Below are 20941 nucleotides of genomic sequence, written 5' to 3'. Positions count from 1 at the left end.
TCAAGAGTGTTCACGACAGATTATTTTGCTTTCTGACTGAGTCCAAGTCCTTGCTGAGCCCTCAAAATTTCTGTAATCGCTCACCAAGGAAGAGAAAGCAAATCACTGGCTTGCAGCACCTCACAACACACAAACCTCATTGCTTTAGCTCTTTAAAACCATCCACCTCAAGCAAAGGAATATGCTGTAGTCACAAACTCTGAATGGCAAAAGCAGTACTATTTAAGACAAAAGGGGAACACTGTTTTTAAAGAGTAGAAAAATTCAGACAGTCAGTATTTGCAAATATCTTATTTTACAAACCTCTACACTTCCGTGTTTCCAAACAGTCTTTCCATACTGCAGTGAGCTTTGTGTAATTACTAGCTAGGTTACTTAGAAGCTTAATTGTACTGTATTAACAATTAAGGTTTCGACTTCCTATCCAAGGACCCTACTATTAATACATTTAATTAAAATTGCACGTTATAACATTGTTAAGACTATGCAAATCCAACACTGTGAAGTCAGTTCTAATAAATGCACGGGTAATCTTTGAGCCTCCGTACAAAGGTGCTGAAACAGAGTTAAAAATAAGCTTTGCTAGTACAGACAAAACCAAACAAACAAACACATGAGGGTCTGGGAAATGGTTCTGAAGGCTGAATTTCATATAATCCATCTCCAGTGTCTTTTCAAAAGGGTCAATGAGTTGCTACAAGTCTCCTCAGCTCCTTGCTTAAGTAGAGCACTTTACAACAATGCTTTCTATCAGATTTGCAGCAGTTTGAGGATTGCAGCTGGGATTTCCCATATGGCCCCCGTGCAAACCAAAGAGCCAAAATTAATTAGGACACAACAGCGCTGTAAAGTCAAGAAAATAAGAGAGCGCTGAACAAGATCAACAGGAGAGTCTGCTAACCCAGGCTAACACCGAGCATTTTCTCTATCTAAACATAAAGGAACAGGTTTTGATTCAAAGGGCACTTTTTACAGGGTTGTAGCACTGACTTAATGGAGCACCACCTAAATAACCACCTCCTTGAGCCAAGGCTGGATTAGTCCCAGAGACCCAAGTTCTGGCGCTCGTACTTGAACATCATGAAAGCAGAGGGAGAAGGTGCCAGGGCAGGGCTAAACCCATTTTGAATGTTTTCCGAGCCCTTTCATGTCGGTCACAGATCCTTTATAGTCGGAGTTGTGAAGACAGTCTAGTCACGAACCCCGAGGGAGAACGATCTAGACGTATGTGTACCCACTGATTCAGGAGCCGGAGCCATTTGCTCACCCAAGCAGCTGCAATTAGCCCAGAGATGGTCTGAAGGGGCAGGGTGGGGTGGGAAAGGGGAGGAAGACCAAAGGCAGAGAGAGGGGTCACTTGGCCACCCATCAGCCCTCCCCAAGGAGGCTGCCTCTAACCTGGGCTAGAGAGAGAGGCTGTCTCTACCACACACCCATCCCGTCACTCTCCTGCTCCAGCTTCTCAGCCAGGGAGGGAGACGGGCTGCACTGCAGGCAGCACATCTGGCCAGCAGCACATCTGGCCAGCAGCTCCCAGGGGTGGGCACCAGCTCCAGAGGGGCGAGAGTGCTCTGGGACAGACGGGGCAGCAGGGAGCACTGTCACAACCTCTCACCAGTCATCCCCCTGGCTTTGCTCAGTCAAAATTTGATGGGGCTGATCATCCAGGTGAGCACCTACATGAGCACAAACTTAAAGCCCCATGTGGCACTGTAGTTGCAAGCGTTAAGAACTAATTTTGGCAAAGTGCAGGGCTTTCTGGAGAGCAGAGCCAGGAAAATGACAAATAAAGGTCCATATGATTTGTCTCACTGGTCCACCCAGTAGCCGTTTCATTACATCACTATTTTCCTAACTAATAAAGGTCAAACCATAACTTTTGTTATTTTATATTTATAGTTTCTCTCATGTTAAAGGTATTCTTATGCCAGGAAGAAGCAAAAAGGAGCTTCATTTGCCCTACAGATACTGTAGCAAACGCAGGTCAGAAAGAAAAAAAGACACAAATAAACCATTATTTCCCCAGTCTTTTTAAAAAGGGAAAAAAAAAAGTTGTGCTGCTTTCACCGAAATGGAGTTAATTTTCTTCATGCACTTAGAAACTCTTCTAACTGTGACAGTGAACAAGAAGTCAAGATTATTAGCAGACAGAAAGAAAAAAAAAATTAAGACAAAGAGTAATAAGGGCCTTTATTCCCAGGAGATCTTTTTAAAGAATGTAGGAGACTCCAGGCGATGCAGCTGTACTTCCTATGACCTGCAGCATTCCGTTTGGGAACAGGAGGAAGGTCACGGCCATGGAACAGCTCGATATACCCGCACTGCGCGGGCAGAGCGCTCAGCTCCGAAATGCATTCCACGGGAGCAGAGAGATGAACCAAAAGGCTGTGCAAGTGCAGGAGCGGAGGACTGCTGATCTGGGGAGCCATCCTGCACAGGGCACCTCTTTAAAATCACGGAACGTTACGGATTGGAAGGGACCTTGAAAGATCATCTAGTCCAATCCCCCTGCCAGAGCAGGAACACCCAGATGAGGTTACACAGGAAGGTGTCCAGGCAGGTTTTGAATGTCTACAGAGAAGGAGACTCCACAATCCCCCTGGGCAGCCTGTTCCAGTGCTCTGGTACCCTCACTGAGAAGAAGTTTCTTCTCAAATTTAAGTGGAACCTCCTGTGTTCCAGTTTGTACCCACTGCCCCTTGTCCTACCGTTGGTTGTCACCGAGAAGAGCCTGGCTCCATCCTCCTGACACTCACCCTTTATATATTTATAAACATTAATTAGGTCACCCCTCAGTCTCCTGTTCTCCAAGCTAAAGAGACCCAGCATCTTCAGCCTGTCCTCATACGGGAGATGCTCCACTCCCCTCATCATCTTCATGGCTCTGTCTCCTCAGAACTTTTATGGAGCAGAGTCTGCAGCTGCGATGACAGGCAGAAAATCTCCTTCACAAAACACAGTTAAGGGACTTAGAAATATTGACTAATTAGCAGAGAGTTTGTCTATATTGAAATAGTAACTTAATCATTGCCCCTCACTTGACCTCCTGTCTGCGTCTTTAATTGGAACATGGTGCTTTTAGCTTGAGCTGGCAGGGTGACACAGGTGAAAGTTTGACTAAGCACATTTAAGCAACACCTAAGCACCAGAGCAAGCAGGCAAGACTGAGTAATCCCTAAATCCTCCAAGTGTTCCCTGCTATCTTCCCCCTGCCATGTGCACGGGCACAACACCATCATATGCTGTGGACTAATTCAGAGAGCAATAAAACTTTTTCATACATGTTTTTATACATATAAATATTTATATATAGAAAATATGTATTTATTTTTTAAAGTTTAGTGCTATATGCAAATATAGCAGAACATTCAGAACCCTTTGGCATCCTGCAAGCTCTGCTACTGCTATCCAGGGCAGTAGCCTTTCTTTAAAGGATGCTTGAGCTCGACTCATTTGAGAGGGGTCAGTTCCACCAGGATGCACAGCTGGGACCCCCCTCTCCACACAAGCTCTTCGGCAGCTTACCAGGGGAGGGGTGGTGAGAGGACCATTCAGTATTTCGGGCAGACAAGCCCTTCATCGCTACCAGAAGCCAGTACCAAGCTGCAAGGCTGCTATGGGCTTAACTCAGTTCTGAAGGAACCCAGCAGGGAAAAAAGGAGGTGAAGTTGCTGGTCCCTGTGGAATGAGAGGGGGAGGTAACAGTTATGCTTGCCCAGAGCAAGAAGGCATTGCACCCTGAATCCAGGATCCCTCGAGCTGCCAAAAAGCCTAAATAATAGCCCTTCTGCTCTCAAAATCACCACTGAATCTTGACTGTTCACAAGCTGTCTGGAATACAGTTTTAAACTCATTTAAAATTCAATGGGGGAAAAAAAATTCCCCCCTCCCATCACCTCACAAAGATACTAAATTGATGCTTTCTCCTTTCTTGCTTTGAGTGTTTTCCATTACTCGGTTCCCCATTAATTAAATGCTTTCTTCAAAACTGAAAAATAGTATTGTGGCATTTTTTGTGTATATTTTTACACTTCCTCCCTGCACATAATGCCACTGGAATCCTGTAAGTATTGCATAGGCACAGATACCAACCTTTCGCTTTTACCTGGATTAAGTGCCTGCATTGTTTATTTGAATCACCCAGTTCATGTCTTTTATAGGAAATTAAATTAACACAAAGCATCTTTTAATAACCCTAAAAGCTCTCCAACAATTCAATTTGCAAAAAGACAGACAAGCATTCTGCATTACAGTAGGTAGCTTATCAAGCATTTCGACAGAAGATCTTGGTCAAAGCCTTGTCCAGAAATTTAACACCATCCCGTACTATTCCAAGGACACAGTGAATGAACAGAAAACAATGACAAAAGCACAGCCAAGCAAACGCTTGCTCTGTTTGCAGTCTTAAAATCTGGAAGTCTCGGGGTACCTGCTAAAGTAATCCAACTGAGCTGCAGCCAGGATCAACTCTGTGAGGGCAAGTTAACACTGATCTGCTTTATTCTGTTTTCCTAAAATGAAGCCAGCTCTGCACTGCTGGAGGCCCCAGCCTTGCAAATGAAGGAGCCTGGTGGTTCCACTCCCAAAACTTGTACAGGGTCTTGGCAGAGACTCCTCTGTACAGGCCACCTCAGAGGATGCACACAAAAGGGAAGAAGGGAAAAGATGCAAAGAAAGACAGACAGAATCAAGATACAGAGAAGACTCAAAACAACAAAGAAGCCCAGGGTATGTGAGCGGTTCCCTCTACCGAATACATAAAACATGGACAGAGGCAGCAGCCCAAACCACAGGAAAGCCCTCGCTTTGACACACCAATTTCTCCACATGCAGTTTGATCAGCTGTGCCTCCCTGAACCACGTTGCTTCTGCCCTTGTATGCTGCAAGGGCTCTGCACGCTACGTGGTCGGGCAGCTCTTTCTCACAGGAGCCCGGGATCCAGAAGCGGGAAGACGGACAAAAGGCCAATAGCAGGAAAGCAGTGAAAACAAGAGAGGCAACCTATCCCAACCTCAGAGGGAATGAGCGGTGGAGTCAGAAACAGAGCTTAGCCTGGCCCTGTCCACCCAGCAGCACCTCCAGCATGAGTGTAACTAGCTTTTGTGCAAATGCTGAGACATGGAGCACCTTCCAAGTAAATATTCCTTAAGGAAAAAAAAGAAAAAGATGCATCAAGTAAGACTTTTGGGACAACTGCATTTCCAGGTTCATGGGCTTTCGCCTATTTTTAGTAAGTTGTCTTAGCAGATGCCAAAATAATATCTCTCCCCCTCTGTATGCACACAGCTGGACATGAATCTTTGCAGCCTGACAGGCAGCATCTGCATCCAACTTCACAAATGTGAATTAAAATAGGAAGTCTCAAGAGGAAGCCTGTTCTCTGAAAATCCAAACACAAGTATAGTTAATATGGTCCTAACGCTGAGCATATGGCCCATAGGAAGAAGGGACTCAGAAGTGTAGTTAGAAAGTTCCTTACTCATCACCAGCAGTATCTCCCCCATCCTTTATTCCTAAGCAGCACGCATAAACAAAATCAACATGTGCAATTCAAATGCTGTATAACAGAATCGCTCCTTTTCTCCAATACAGGTGCCACTAGTGCACAGCATCAGAGCTAAGAATTGGTGTTTTGCTCAGAACATGCTTCTCCTTGGCCATCCCAGCTCTGCAGAAAGGCTGCAGGTCTGCTTACATCCACAACATCAACACGATCTCCGCTGAGGCAGGAGAGGCAGACGGACCGTGTGGGCACTGCTTTCTCTCCCTTGCTGACCTGCAGTTTGAAACTCCTAGGTGGCATCCAGCCCTCCTCACTCCCAGCCCTGTGAGAAGCAGGTGACACTGCAAACCCTCCAGAACATCACAGTGCTCTGACTGTTCAAGCCCGGAGTACACTGGACTGTAAAATTACACCAGTCCATCTCTTGCCTCCACCGCTCTTTGACACCAGCACACCTCCCAGAGCATGTGCATTTTTGTGTGCTTTTTGTTCTTCATAAGGCCTAAAAGCCTCACTGGCAGAATTCTGCCCACTCCAAAGACACAAGCCTGAAAAGCTCGGTGCCCCCGGGAGCTGACTCTGATTCCATCCAGGGAAAATCACCCTGGCCTTCAAGACTGTCCTTAATGCCATCACTGCTGAGAAGGCCCCACACCTTCACCCCACAGTGCTGGGAAAAGGGGACGAGGGCCAGAGCCAGCCCCAGCAGAACATCTTCCCACTGCTATGAGAAGTGTCAAACTCCTCGTTGACAATCTGGCCACCAACCAACCTCCAGCATTCCCTGATCCCCACCAGAGGCCCTGCAGCAAGAATGAGGCTGTCTCCCACCCACCCAAAGGCTGCCCCAACCAGACTGTTTCCTCCTGGTTTCCACATCCCTGCCACATGCTCCATCACTGTGGAGCACAAGGAGGAAACAGGCATGCTGGAACAGCACACAAAATCCCATCACGTAAGATAACCAGCTCCAGTTTGGCCCATGTTGGCAGGTCAGGCAAACTGACCTGTCCCTCCCCCATAGGGAGGAGCACGTGGGTCAACCACCACAGATTCACCCTGAGCAGATCTATGTTTTGTTCAGCAATTTTGCTCCATCTCTGGCACCCCTCTGCCTCGCTATACCCACAGTTCTTTCCCACAAATCTGCCTCGTTTCTCACAAACGCCTACACAGTGAGACTGGTGTACTGGCTTGTCTCAAAACTTCGTCAAGCCTCATCCAGGCACAGCCAACTTTTTGAGAGGGATTCACTTTCATTCTTTGTAGTCTTAAAGCTATGCAGCATGTCGAGCCCGTGCTGTAACCTCCTGTTTATCGCAGAATGAATAACAGTTTAATTTGGATTAATTTCATGTATGGCTTCTATCAGGCCCTGGAGAACCTTTGGCTGCCCTTGCACTTCTGTATAAACATCAACCAGATCCAGGCATAAGGCTCTAGATAGGGGAGGCAAAATCTCTGCCTCAAAGCTTTGCAGCACAAGCTAGACCAGAAGGATTAAAAAAAGGACACTGCATAAATTACAGTGCCCTGGATTTCCTTGCACGCCCATGGGGGACATGCACTTAGAAGACAGACTCTGCGGTGGGTGGCAGTACACATAAGGAGCACATCCTCCAGCGGGACCCATGGAGACACCTGAGAGTCACACACACTTTGGCTGTCGAGGACGCTTCCTCTCCACTGCTCTCAGGAGTGGCCAACAGGACAGGGGACGTTTGGTATGGCCAGGCAGAGGCACAGCAACATAGGCTTGCAAGACAGACAGCTGCCACACCAGGGATGGCCAGCCAGCTGAGCACACCCGATCCAAAAGTTCACAGCCTGGAAGGGTTTTTTCGGTTGGTTTTATGTCAAGCGACAAAATTTTGGACTGTGCTGTTGTATCCTTGGCCCTGTGAATCCCAGCTCCTCAAGCCAGCAAGGTCGCCTGCTCTGTGGCAGCTGGCTTCAGGGGAGCTCTCACCACCCAACAAGCCCACCAGCCCAGCCACCCCTGAACCTCCTGGGGGGGCTGTTTCCTTGCCCCTTGCTACCAGGCCCGAAGACTTCAGCAGGAGAGACCCCACCACCTCCTCCATGCAGGTAGGCAGCACCAGGATGTCCTCCTGACTTCACCAACCATCTCCCTAACAACACACCCAGATAATGAGGACAACAGCAAAGGCATCTCCAACTTGGGCCATTATTAGTTCTCCATCCCCACTAACCTCTTTCTTCGCAGAAAAACATGCAAAGTCAGATAACGCGAGGCTGAGGTCTCACTAGTAGCAAGAGCAGGAATGCCATTGCCTCTAGCAGGTATTTCATCCACTGTGCTGTGTTTTCTCATCCTGTTTTGAGCAATTAACATCTTACCCACAAACAGCCCAAAGTCTTAGGACGAAAAGAGATGGCAAACCCAATGAGGCTTGGACGAAAGGTGGTGGGATCCCATTTCTTCCTTTTAACACAGAAAAACAGAAACAGCCCCCCTGTTTCGCTCCTAAATGCAACCTCTGCAGGACCTACGTGAACACAGCTGGATCTAAGGAAGGGAAATGTTGTTACTCACCACATGCAACAATGAAGCTAGGCGCTAATTATCACTGCCACAGAAAAATGATATAGCACATTTAGTAAAAAGACAAGTTAGCTGCAATATCACAGCCAAATTCCAATTTAGCATCAGCAGTCCAGCTGCATACACTGTCCTAAGTGACGAGGCAGCTGATCTTCAACTGTTGCCAGAGGTATGTAATTTCCCTGATCCTTTAGCCCCTCCCCTCCAAAAGAAGCACTGCCACACAACAGTATACCAAGGCAAGTCCCTACAGAAACATCATCTTGTTCCAACTACTTCTGCATTTACAGATGCCTGACAGTAAGTTTAGCCTTGCTTAAACGTGGCAGACCTAACTCTGCAGCCTGTTATTTTTATGTCATGCCCCGGAGTGAGTGGAGCAGCGTACGGCACAGATGCACACCAAGCACAACCTCACATATGTTTTGACAACTGCATTTTTCATACCAGCAATGGGTTTCACTAGGAGCAAAGTGACTTTTCAGGACAGCGCAGGACAGTATGTCAAACAGTCTCTCTTCATGGAAACACAACAGGCTCAGACATTTGTTGTGAGAAACTCAAACACACACCAGCCACAATTCTTGCTCATCATATGTCCATGGTATTTTCACTGATGAATGAATAAATAATCATTTACATCAAAGGCAGCATTTCCAGTTGGAAGTTATTTACTTTCACCTCAATCACAGCAGCTCTGGCAAGCTAACTCAAGATACAGATGATGTACAAACCAAGCAGCAAGTGCTCACACGCTGGGAACTGTTCAAACAGGAATAATTAAATCTTTTTGTAGTCTCACCCCAGCTAATTTGCCACAAGCTGTCTCTTTTGAGATGCTACATGAAACACGAGAAAAAAAACAGGCTGGATTAATCTGCTATGTCTACAATCAGTTCATCTACTGAGAGTTCAGGTCAGTCAGTTTTCTACATGAAACAAATTAATTTTTTCAGCTTCACAGGGTTAAAGGAAGAAAATTTTATTGCAATAACCAAAGATTTCTCACTGGAAAAGTGTGCAGTGATTATTTAACTAATGCAAATGATATTCAGTCCCCATGCAAGCAATGTATGGTACAACTGCAGGGCACTCTCTTCCACTGGCATTTTGCAAGTACTTTTTAGGTAGCTATGGAGACGTTACAGCCTTTTTCATTTTGCTGTCATAACTAGACAGCTATTGATTTCTTCGTAAAATTCCTTGAAAGAATGGGGAAGGAAGAGGGAGTTTTAATTACCACAAGGTCTGAAAGCAAGAAGGTGAAGAAAACAGAAACAGATTTCAGATGGAGACAGTAGCACGGAGGCTCCTTGCAGGAGGTAGCCTTGAACTCCAGGTCCCGCTTTAGTACTTCTGCAAAATTGGAGGTAAACATACACCACTATATAGCTTTTAGGCAACAGAAGGACAGCCTAGCAACAAGGTCTAAAATGAAAAGCACGTCTAGCTACCACTGCCATCACCCTGCACAAAAGGAGGCACTGTCTGAGGGCACGCTGTGGTCTTGCTCTGACACAAAGCTCTCCGAAGGCATGGTGGGACTCCATCCTTGCAATCATCATGATGTTCCCCTCTCTCCCCAAGCAGTTTATGTGGAAGCCTCATCCCCAGCAGGCCTTGCAGATGATGAGTGCCTCCCCTCCACCCTCCCCAGGCATTACAACCTGGCGACAGAAGACTAGTCGAACAATCCTGTGCTTCACCCTCTTTTTGACAGCAACTCAAGGGTTTGCTGTAAGCCTAGCAAACGCTGGTCCTCAGCACTTGATGCTACCATGATGCCCAAAGGATCCCAAGAGAAACACCATTCACCATATTGACATCTTTTTGATCAAACGCCTCTGCGTATGTGGATTTAAGACTGCACATCATGGCAAGTGAGTCTGAAACCCAAGATACCGACTTGGAAAACACTGTGTCACACAGATAAGGACATGCAAATAACTACGATTTAGGTCCTGTTCAGAAACTCTCTCAGTAATGAGAACAACAGATCAGGCTCGTAACAGATTTTTCCTTTTGGATAAAACAGAAAGGAAAGCCTGTTCGACAAAAATATTTTTTTTAAATTCACCTTAGACCCAGTCACAACAATGGAGCCAGAACCTGCAGAATTATCTCTACCACCAAGCTGCAGGAAGTTTACCAGCACCGCCCTCAAAACAAATCACAATCTTCTCATCAGCACGTTTCATTTAAAACTCCACGGCTGTTCACCAAAAGGACGTTCTCAAGCAATACCGCAAATGGCGGGAGAGAAAGCAAGACACTCCTGCTGCAGAAGTGTCTGCAACTACGACAGATTTGTTGTCGCTCCTTTCACGTAACGCACATCCATCTATGCAACCGCATCAGCAATACTGCTTTGTTAATTCGTGTGAAGTCTTGAAAATGGGGAAGAATTAATCATCCCTTAAGCTCCCCAAAAGCTGGCTGAGGAGTGTCATCACTGCCCTCAGGGCGTACGGGTGCCACCAGCCGCTGTGGGTGGAACTGCTTGGTCTAGACAGCACACAGACACTTTCACCGCTCTGGCACGCGTTCACAGAGCCCTGGTCACAACTTTGTCACCTTCTTCTGCAGCTGGTGCTACCAGCCAGCAAGGCCACCCAGACTCAGTGCCCACCAGCGCAGGGCTGCATGGGGAGTGGGGCAAATCGGCCATAGGGACTCACCCCATCCCACGTCTGGCTGCTCCCAGATATTTCTGTCACCCCAACGCCACCAGCAGCATCACAAATCCAGCTTCACATGCACCCACCAGGTGCCAGAGGCACCCCATGCGATGGCAACATCCCTGTGCCGTGGGGCACAGCCCGGCCTCGGCCGCTGCTGCCAGGGCACTGGGGCAGGAGGGGGCACATCTGCATCCCCAGCCCAGCAGCAGTCCTCCCACTCACTCAGAGAGCAGAGCCACACTGCACACACCTCCACCAAAACAGGCTCCAGCCCTGCCTAGCAAGGGCAGTGGGAAAAGACAGATGCTCCCTCGTGGTGTCCAAATTCCTGGTGGCGCTTTATGCCCCGAGAAAGCCTCTGAAAATCCATCTTTGTGCCAGCACCATCATAAGTTGCAGTGGACAAGCCCTGCATTACACAGGAGGTTCAACACCAGCTGCAGGATGAATGAGGAAACCTCTGAGAGGATACTTCTGGTTAGGACCTGTTAATTACATGTTTCACATCCAAGGGAAGGTACAGACCAAGGTAAACCACTATATGCTCCTCTTGGGGGTGGGGAAAAATACACACCAAAACCAAAACACAAACAAACCCACTAAATACAGAAAAAAATCCCAGCCTAAGACAAAACATTCTTCTTTATTGAAATATGAAAAATGGGTCCTTAGAACTAAATTAAGCTTAGCCAAGAAAAATAAATATACATTTCTGAACCTTCCCCTGACGTTTCATTCACAAATAAAACAAATTAAAAGTGCTGTCACAAGTTAAATGAACTTCAAGCAAGTGGACGAAAAAAGAAATGCTGAAGGTTTTAATATTCGACTGACAAGCCTTTTCAGGTCTGCTCTGAATCAAAAAACAACCTCCTAGAGATTTAAATTAAGAGGAAAGAAATAGTCTCCCTTGCTAATCCTGTTTTGGAATCAGGACAGCAGATACTACCATAAAGGTGGCACCTCAGCCCACGAGGAGGTATCTAGCTACCATCTGCCTTTTCTGGAGATTAGCTGCTCAACACACCCACCTCTTCTTGAGGACCTTTGCTCCACTGTGTCTACAGCTGTGGGCAGGCATTGGGAAAATTCAGTGTGCCTTGGCTGCTCCAACATGTCCTTATACCCCTCCCTCTATGTAAGCCACTAACCCGCTGAAATTGTCTATAATGCACACGCTGTTCCAGGAGAACAGCTATTTGCGCTCAGATCTTGAGAGAAGCCATTGAGAACAGCTGCTTTAGCCTCCCACTGCCACGTGAAGGTCCCCCCTTGCAGCACAGAGCGGTCCCCAGGAGGCAGGTTACACAAAGCGCTTGTCAGCTATGTTTGGAGCACCTCGCATTTTCAGGGCCCCAGCATTTTGGGGACAACGAAATTTTTGTCTGGTTCTTAGAAAAGGAGCTCAGTGTCCCACCCCTCCCATTTAACAGAAGTCTGTCAGAGGTGCTTCCAGCACAAAAAGGCCCCAGCTGAGCAGCACAGGGATCACAGCCACCAGACCACCACCTGCCGCTGTGAAGTGTGTTTTCCAGCTTGGACATTTGGATAGGGAAACCAAAGCAGGTCCCAGCACCAGGAACACTCTATGGTCCCAAACAGCCAAGGCCCCCTGGACACCCCAGCTTTTGGCTCCCTCCACACACAGCAGGTCACTCTGGGGCAGCGCACTCCCCACCAGCCCTACTCCCAGTGCTCCTCCGGGATGGACAAAGATGAACCCACCGCTACATTTGAGCACAGGTTTAGAAACCTAAACCAGTGTGGTTGAGGAGACGCTTTGAATCCACAAGAAAACCTTCCAAAATGTGGCAAAACAACACAATCACACAGCTGATGTCTACGAACACTCATTCATGCTCAAGCTGGAGATCCCAACAGGTTATATGCTCCCTCTCCTTGTCCCTGCAAGACTTCTTCCATACGAGTAGACTACCTGATCCAAACGTAAGGGAAAACAGTTTCTGGCAGTCTCCATATGGCAAAACTGATTTTTTTTTTTTTACAAACCCATGCTGGCTGTTCCCTTTTTAGCTGTACAGAACCCAAGACCAGAAGTGTGACAACCACGTGGGATAATAACTGTTCTCAGAAACACAGCAACAGCTCAGCGCTTTTTTACAATGAAGATACTTTTCTTTACCTGCTCTTCAAGGCAGACATTAATTATCAGCATTACACTCTGCAGAACCTTAATTTGATCCTACAGACACCTTCACATCCCAATCTCATGACTTTTGAAAACATGGAGACCAGCTTCCAAGGGGCCTGAGTGTTCTTTTCCCCACCCCTTACACTGTCTGTGATCTGGGCTACTTTAAATAGCTTATCTCCTTCAATAGTGCTTCCACCTTTCCTGTGTTTTGCAGAGCTCGTATTTCTGTCTAAACTTCATATACGTCTACAGCTAGTGAATACACATACTTTATAGAGAAAATATCAAGTCAAGACTTCAGTAAAACACCTACCTAGACTTTCTGGATTTCATTGGATCTTTTGAATGGACTTGAAGTTCTCTGCTCAGATCAAGATGCCACACCGCAGGAAGATGCTCTGCAGCACAGGACAGTCTAAGCACACTCAGCAAACCCAGCACATCCTCAAAGCATCTGATGTATTTCAAGAACCTCAGATGAAGCTCTCTGCGTGTAGTAACCACCTGCCCTCTATCCGAGGGGTCCCTGGGACAGCAGGTAGCCAGCAGTAAACCACAGGCCACAAAAACAACCATGATGAACAGCACACAGCCTGCAAGCTGTGGCTTGGCCACTCCTTTAAGCACAAGTATGATCATAAACCTTAACTGCACCTTAGTGATGCAGACAGAGAAACCAGCTCTGACACTCTTGCCAAATTCTGCATTGAGGGGCACAAGCCAAAAAAAAACAGCCTGCGAGTCACTCACCAAACCACTCTTCTTTACAGCAAGAAAAGAAGAGAGCTGGGTCTGTTCAGCCTAGAGAAAAAAAAGGCTGAGAGCGGATCTCATCAATGTTTATAAATATATCAGTGATGGGTGTCAAGAGTATGGGACCAGACTCTTTTCAGCAGTGCCCAATGATAGGATGAGCGGCAACGAGCACAGACTGAAGCACAGGAGGTTCCTTCTGGATATGAAGAGAAACTTCTTTACTCTGAGGGTGCCAGAGCACTAGAACAGGCTGCCCAGAGAGGCTGTGGAGTCTCCTTCTCCGGAGACATTCAAAACCCGTCCGGACACATTTCTGTGCAATCTGCTCTGGGTGAACCTGCTTTAGCAGGTGGGTTGAACTAGAGCTCCAGAGGTCACTTCCAACCCCAGCCATTCTGAGATTCTGTTTGGGAAATGCATGTGTGTTCTTGTTTCTGTTATTCATAAAAGAGCACTAAAGGGGAAATATTTGAATATGAGGCAGTTGGGCATTGTTTGTTTGGCTATTTGCTTGGTTTTGTGGTACTAAAGCTATTTTCCTGTTACCAACTAAAAATCACATACATTACATCTCCCCTCACAATCACCGCAGTATCCATGAACTATCTGGGGTTATGTTCCACATTAATATATATAATATACCCTATACTTTCTCCCTAGATTTTTGGTTTGGATTTGATCAGTCGGAGAAAAGGCACACAAGACCAAATCATTATTACCATTTCCTCTTATTTTGCCACATCTGTTACACAGCAAGAAAATAAAGTTGCTCTTCCAAACTTACGACACCGGGAGACCCAAGAACCCTTTATTTTAAAATGGTCGATTCATGCTAGTGGTCATCGGATCTCTTAATCTGACACATAATTAGACAGCTGTCTTCAACAGTGCAAAGTATCTCCAGTTTGGAGTCCAGATGCTGCAATAGCCAGCTCAAGTCTCAGCCTTAAACTCTCCACTAACATTTATTTAAAAAGGCTAGAAAGAAAGATGCAGGTATAAATCAGCTTTTGGATGAATGTACTTGAACCCTTTTGTTCGCAGGCAGCTTTCAATGGGATTTTATTAATGCAAGAGTTACAACACTGTACCTACTGGAAGCATGATTAGCATCAAGATGTATGCAAATGCCTGCTTTAAGTCACACTTTTTGTTATTTTTATCTTACCTCAAACACCACGAGCCAGAGGCTGCCTGAATGTGTCAAAGAACCAGGACCAGAGGCCAATCTGCACTGCTGTAGAGCAGCAGAAGGGAAAGCAAGCATCCTTACCTTAACACAGACTGGGACACTGGTTTGCAGCCCAGAGCGGGACAGAAGATCTAATCTCTCTGCCTAAGTATTCTCATGTGATATGGGGGAACCAGGCTTCTGCATCTCCCTGGGGTTTTAACAAGATTCATACTTGCACCATGCTTTTGAAGAAAGAGAACGACTCTGGTCTTCACCAGGGGTCATTCCTCATGGTCCTGAGACAACATGCAGAAGATGCAACATGCAAGGCACGAGAGTGAGATTTAACAGCATTATCCCCCAACTCTAATAAAGAGTGGGCACTCTGATGAAGCATTAGCTCTATCAGCCCGATGAGGCCAAGCACTCTACAGCAAGAGAGAACAGGACTCCCACCCAGGGGACTTGTTGGCTTTGCAAGGCTGTACTGCACAGCCTAAGCCCTGCCCAAGTCCTCCACCTGCCTCCCCAATTGATGATGAAGATGGCCCAGGCAAGGGCTAGGAGGAGAAAGGCTATAGTTAGGACTGGCTGCAAGACCTGTGTCTAAATATATTTCCACCAAGGAAATAAATCAGCTCTTCCACATAATTGGTTTATCTTGGCCTTTTGACAGAAACAGAAGCCTGGCCGTTGGAAAAAGGACAAAGCTTTAACCCACCACACTTTCCTCACGTACAGCAGAAATCACAGAGGAACAATGTCCTCTGGAAGCTAAAGGATATCAGCAAGGGCAATATGCATTACGGGCAAGCAAATGCGAATCCAGTGTGATGACTGAATTAATAATGGAAAATTCCAACTTTTAAGCAGAAATAAAGTACTATCTTGGCAGCAAACACCATTAGAAAAATAGACGGTCACTGTCCTTAGTCTGAGCTGAACCAACACGCAAGTCAATTTGTGAGAGAAATTTGTGTGTGAAAAACTGGATGCATCATTCCCTGCATCTCAGGTATTTTTACAGCTGAGCATCCTTGCTAGGGCACTCAGAACAAGGAAAGAACAGCAAAGCAAAGACCCCAGCAGAAACCCACTGAGACACATGTGATCATCTGTCAAAGTTGCCTGAAGTTAGAGACCCACAGCAGCTGCAGATAATAACGCCATGGCAAGAGAAACCCTCCAAAAGAAAGACCATGCTTTAATTCTGGACTGGATGCTGAGTTTTCCAAACACTGGGCAGAAGATGCAATCTCTCAGGAATAACACAGAGCCTCTCCTGTGTTACGCAAAAATTAACACTTGCAAACCTGCCACCCTCAAAGAGTCATTTCAGCAGCAAACTTCATTGATGCCTGAAGCTGTCATTTGTGGCCACCCTTTCTCCATTCGCAGATCACCTGTTCAGCAGTCAACTTTTCAGCACCAACAGTGACTTTCCTACCAAGACACAGGGAAGGCTGATGCCCTAGTCCCACACAAACCAAAAAGAAGTCAGCACAAATGCAAAGACTGACAAAGGAGGAGAACTCGGCACGGTACATCTGCTAAGGAGACACTGCAACACACCAGTTGGGCTGCAGGCACACAAACAAATTCGCAGAAGGACAAGACAGGGTGGGAATTCATACTGGATGCTAAATAAATGTCTGGGTATGAACATCAGCAGTGAACACAAGGCAATGTCATTACCTCTCATGGGCTGGATCCAAGAGCAAAGTCACTAAGGGGATCTCACAATTACAAATGGGGGAGTGGGGCCACTGTTCGGCCTAAGTACAGGAAAGTACTAAGTGGGGTTTTTTTATGGAGGTATTAAGTGGTTTTATGTATTCTTAACACACAGCTGTACGCACAAGCTCCACATAAGAAAAGTGAACACAACAAAACCCGCCTGAACCTTCCAATAAACCTGTTCCTTGCATTTATGAATTTACAGATGTTGCTTGGCCAGACACAGGTCAGACCATAATTGTATAGCTTTAAAGAAGCAACAAAACTTGAGTTTTGCTTTGAAGCCCAAAAATAACAAAGTCTGAGGAGAACCTGTCTCAGGTATACCAAACCACCTTATGTATTGCTATTTACAAGCTGAGGTAGAAGTTACCAGCACCTTCTTAAGAGCATGCAAATTCAGCAGTGGGATGGGGGCTTTACTAACCACCTCTAACACCACAGGAATTTCCACGATGCTCCATTACCTTCCTAAATCCTGCCTAATATTTAGGCTCTCACTTTTGCTGTTGAAAACTACTGCAAACCAATGGACTCCCCAGTCACAGGCTTTTTGTGTGCATGTGTGTGTGTGTGCGTGTGCTCCTCTTGCCCCACCCCAGGCATCAGGGATATATTTTTGGATCATCTGTACCGGATCTGTGATCTGGCCACCTCTCCATGCTCTCCCTACCTTCACAGAAAACACATAATGCGAGGCACAACAAAGGAAATTAGTCAGTTATTCAAACAAGTTTACAACAACAGTATCTTGTCCTGAGTAAGCCAAAGGTAAATTTTGATGCAATCATATTGTCAAGAAAGTGCTTAAACCTTCTTTGGTTTTAAACCTCTTCAGGGAAAGGATTTTCTCTTCATTGAATGTGCTCCTTGAAGCAGAGTAAGACAGAAATATCACAGAAACCCCATTTGGATGGACTTGGGAGACACAAAACCTCCTGAAGGATGCTGTTCCATTCACCTCGTAACACCCAGCGCTTCCTGTCCTGGGGCCATCCACACCTGACCAGTGAGCAGGGACCAGACCGTCCTCATCACCAGGGAGCAATGGGACCAAACAGGCTGGCAGTACCACCTGGGAACCTCAGCCTCCTGGGAATGGCTGTAATTTCAGGAATGTTAACAATTACCCTCACATTGACACAGGTCACAAGCAAAGTCTCCCCATACACCCCCCCCAGACATTTTCGTCAGGAGCCCATTCCTTCCTGCAACATGTTCTACACTGCACAGGCAACGCAACCCAAAACAGAAACAGGATTTGGATCTAAGATGGGATAAAACAAAGATAACATTCACCACAGCTTTCTGCTCCGTGTGACATCCCTGATTTCAAGGTGCTCCACCCTGTGCTCCAAGGACAAGCAGGAACGTTACTCACCAGTTTTTTCCAGAGCATGGATCTGCTGCAGACACATGCAGAGGACACATCAACTTGCACATTCTCCAGCAGAACTCTTAAACCCAGAACCGATTCAGCAAATGGATGAAAACCCAGGGCAAAACTCACCAAACCTGAGGAAGCATCTGAATCCAGACCTATGCATTTGGACTTGGGCTCTTGCCATTATCTCATTTACAAAAGTTACAGGGGTGCTGAATAATTACCAGTGCCTTGCTCAAAGGTGGTGTGCCTCAAAGCAGGAGCAACGGTGCTGAAGAGGGAACCTGCTCCTACGGGCCTCACTCCACAGCCAGGCAATCGCATGGAGCTCCCGCTGCCTTCGGGGAAGACAGAAACATCAGCTTCATACTCCTGGCCCAAGAACACCAACCTTAACTTATGAGCGAATCTTAATTTACAAGCAACATGGCACACCACTGACAGTCAGTCTCACTGGCAAACCAAACAACTCCCTCTGCTTCTCAGAGCGGATCCATCTGATACAGCTTTTAAAGAAACTGTGTTAAATCTTATTGTCAAAACTCCCCTGGGACAGGTACTAAGATGAACTAGGGAGTACTCTGGCTCGTATTTCTTATTGATGTGAAGAAGTTAAGAGGCTAAAATGCTTGCTGCATTTGGAACCGAGAGTTTAAGCAGATGTCAGTTTTTCTGGTTTCTGGGCTGCCTCTTGAGCTGATCCGCCGTGCCGCTCCACTGAGCACACCGGTTTTCCTGAAACCCGTGCTTGTGTTTTTCATTATAATTGAAAGTCACTTCTGTCCTTCACAAAGTTAAATCCTCAATCTGTGGCTGCTACCTTTAATAGAAGCAATAAATCCAGAGTTGGCACGCTGAAACATCTTCCTCTCAGATATTCGATCATGTAAGCATGGAGAATATTCTCACTCTGTGACCCATTTTTGCTGTTTACTTTTTCGGAACGCGGAGACGCTCATATTGCTCAACCGTGCTGCCATTGCAATACATACCAGAGCTTACACATTGCACTGCTGGTAGTATCTGCGCTTGGGCCGAAATAAGAAGAGCCAGCAGCCTCTGAAGGCTCAGACACAGCCAAGCCCAAGCTCTAAACACTTAATCTGTGTTTTTGCACAAGATCAGCAGCACTGCACTTGCATGAGAGAGCACACGCATTGTTATACCAATGTGAAGCGCTTAACACCGTAGCTTACTTTTCCCCCCACAGAAATAACCACAAGTATAAAGCACCTTTTTACTATTACAGCTGTACCTCAGCCAAGGTGCAAGCTAACACAGCTACTTCAGTTTTTAGAAGTCACAGACCTAAAAGAAACAGTCCTAGAAAAAATAATTACAGGATGTAAGAACCCCTGGCCTTAAATCAAAACACGTTTGTTAGTTCAAGATAAAACTCCCAACTGAAGTCCCACAGTGCTTGTGGCTGAAGTGTCCTCCTAAAGCCTGAAAAGCTTAAACCGGTGCCTAACTCTCCTCGAAACCTCCACAAAAGATATGCCAGTTCCAGCACGTAAATAAGTTACAGAAGGTCAGGAGCTAATTACCGACCCTCCCTCTGAAACCGCTCTCCTTCCCCCTTTCAGCTAGGATGCAGCAAAGGCAGTGCGGGAACACCCAAACGCAGCCTGAGGACAGAGGGCCGATGGTTTTTGGCAGGGGGTAGAGGCGGCTGCATGGGGAGCCATCCTCGCCGCACCCGGGCCGCCACCCCCGAAAGCTGCCCGCTCCCCTCGGAGGACGCGCGGTGGGTGCCCGGCCCACGGCGCTGGGCTTATGGCGGGCTCCCAGCCCACGCGTGGGGACAGTGGCGGGAAGCGCGGCCCGCCGTGGGGGACACCCGCTGCCCCCAGGCGGGGCAGGCGGGGCGGGCAGCCCGGGCCCATGGCGGCGGGGAGGCGCCCACCCCGCTGCGGCCCGCACGGCGCGGCGGGGGCCGTCGGGGCGCGCTGCCGCCCGCGCACGGCAGCCGCGGGGAAGGGCACGGCGCGGCGCGGGGCTCAGCCCGCCGGGACACAAAGTTGCCGCAGTCGGGCTCGGTTCGGTTTCGGGCAGCGGGGCCGACCCCCGGGGAGCTCACCGGCGCGCCCCTTACCTGCGCCCAAACCCCGGCGGGCCCTCCCAGGGCGGCCGCGCCTCTTGCCGGCTCCGGGCGCCCCCGCCGCCGTCCGGTCCGCGCCGCTCGGCTGCCCGCCCCGTCCCGGCCGGCCCCGCCTAGCGCTCCGCCCCGGACCGCCCTGCGCCCCCGCCTCGAACACAGCGGCCGGGACGCAGCGGGGCCGCGCCGGGCCGGGCCGCGCCGGGCGCTCTCCTCTTCCCCCGCCCCGGGGCTGGGACTCCCCGACGGGGCGGGCGGCAGTGCCTGGCCGGGGCCGCACCCTGATTGGACCCGACTCCAGTCACTCGGCGCGGGCGGAGGGCGGGGCGGGCTCGGCGCCGCGGCCCGGGCCGGCGCGCCCCCGTCCCCGGCAGCCCTCAGCCCCGGCCCTGCCCTCCGCGGAGCGCCCGGCCCACCCCGCCCCGCCCGGCGGGAGCCTCCCGACGCTCCGCCCGCCGCCGGCCCCAGCGCCCGGTGAAGGGCAGGGCAGAGCCGGTCCGCGGGGCTCGCCGGCGTGGAGCGGGCGGCCGTGGGCCCCCGAGTTCCCTGGGCTCCCTACGGGGAACAGCCTGGGGTGCCCCCGCGGGCTTCCTGCCTTCACGCCTCAGGATCCGGCCCTGGGCCACTAGGTGCACCCTCTGATGCTGGGCGAAAACAGCTTCTGTGATTCCCTCCGAAACCGCTCCTTGGAAAGGGAAGGAGGGCGGCCCACCGCTCCCCGAGTATCAAGCCCGGTCCCGCAGCTGGAAGGAGACATCACACCCACCGCCGGGCCAACGTGGGCGGTGGGGACGGATGAACTCCATCCGCTGCCTCACATCTCACCCCGAAAACCAGCTGTGCCCCTCACGCTGCCCTCGCACACAGCAAAACGGTTGGCAAGGCC

At 48.5% G+C, this 20941-nt stretch overlaps 1 protein-coding gene across 19 annotated transcripts in view; it reads right to left on the bottom strand.

Annotated features, from left to right (window-relative positions):
* PPFIBP1 (PPFIA binding protein 1) overlaps positions 1-20308 on the bottom strand; it is a 119409-nt gene extending 99101 nt beyond the window's left edge. For 8 of the 19 annotated variants that reach the window (XM_065050077.1, XM_065050079.1, XM_065050086.1 and 5 more), the window contains exon 1: positions 20053-20307. The gene's annotated coding sequence lies outside the window, so the exon portion shown is untranslated. Of the gene's footprint in view, positions 1-18181; positions 18296-20052 lie in introns of all 19 variants that reach the window. The other 11 variants (XM_065050066.1, XM_065050074.1, XM_065050076.1 and 8 more) reach the window with 5 other exon arrangements.
* Positions 20309-20941: the final 633 nt, after the last annotated feature.

The sequence above is a fragment of the Columba livia genome, chromosome 1 (genome assembly GCF_036013475.1).
Source record: "Columba livia isolate bColLiv1 breed racing homer chromosome 1, bColLiv1.pat.W.v2, whole genome shotgun sequence".
NCBI lineage: Eukaryota > Metazoa > Chordata > Aves > Columbiformes > Columbidae > Columba > Columba livia.
This window is presented reverse-complemented; position numbering and strand designations above follow the sequence as displayed.